Source organism: Euprymna scolopes, chromosome 4 (assembly GCF_053919585.1).
Source record: "Euprymna scolopes isolate OS-2025 chromosome 4, ASM5391958v1, whole genome shotgun sequence".
Lineage (NCBI taxonomy): Eukaryota > Metazoa > Mollusca > Cephalopoda > Sepiida > Sepiolidae > Euprymna > Euprymna scolopes.
The window spans coordinates 170,160,646-170,161,916 of record NC_136485.1 but is presented as its reverse complement, the minus strand read 5'-3'; positions in this window follow the sequence as shown (position 1 = coordinate 170,161,916).

The window sequence follows — 1,271 nt, the reverse complement described above, 5'->3', positions numbered from 1 at the left end:
ACGCCGTACAGATTTTTGTTTATTTTTTATTTATTTTAATATAGGGTGAATACTGGACAAGAGCCTAGAAGATGTTTATAATGTATTACAAGACAATATTTAATAATATTCACTGAATTTTGTTTCCCGAAAATTAAAATATTTCTCGCAATAAATTAAAAGAAAAGTGGTAAATAAATAGTTTGCAGTTCAATGAGTTAAACATAAATGAAAATAAAATGATTTCCGGGCAAAGCCAGGTAGATACAACTCATAACCTATATACGCACTGAACTAACTTTAGTAGGACAACAGGGGCGTTTATGAAACTGTAATCTATTAAGCTACCTAACGACCCACTTAAAAAGCCATTTTTTCACCGTTGTTTTGCGCAAAGCACCAACGAAGAAATCCCATAAGTCTTTAGATGTGAAATATTTATGAAGTGCGTGTATCACGCTTGGTTCAGTTAGAGTTGAAAAAAAAAAAAAGGATGAAAACTAATAATACGAATAATATATAGGATGACAAAATGGCGGGAAATGATCAATAATAAATAAATCCCTTGTGAACCGGATTAATGAACGCGAAGTATGCTTAACAATAACAATGTGTGTATATATGTATGTGTGTATGTGCGTGTGCGTGTGCGAGATATAGATAAATAAATATATGAAGACAGAGAGAGAGAGAGAGAGGATAGGAGAGAGGAAGAGGGAATAAAAAGAGGGGTATTAAGGGAGAGGCATAGAATGTGCTGATTTATGTGTATATTGGTTATATATTAAGAAGTTGATGTTAAAGTCTCTCCGATGTTGAAAAGGTGTCACTTCTCATGGGAGAGCTTCTAGAAAATATGCTGATAGTCACGATTCTAGGCTAGGCACAAGCGTATCCATATTCATGTACGATATCGAAATATCATAACAGGTTATTCCAATTGAGTGTTGATTTTTTTTTCAATTCTTATTTGCCCCATTGCGCTTACAATACAGCGAAACATGTGGATGACTACTCTATTAAGTCCCTCTTTTTGGGTTGAGCACTGTCGTAAAGTTTTCGTCTGCTACTTAATTAACGTAACGCAAAGCTCGTTGCACTTTTAAAAAAATCAGCAGTCAAAATATTTATATAAATAGACATTTGATGAGATCGTTTGCGGCCGCCGATTCCATGGGTCAATGGGTGGAGCTGTCAACTATCGACTAGATGGTTGTAGATTCAATCTCTGACTCGAACTGGGTGCTAGTTTTGCCGCACTGAAAGTGCTCAATTATTTAAAAAAAAAAATC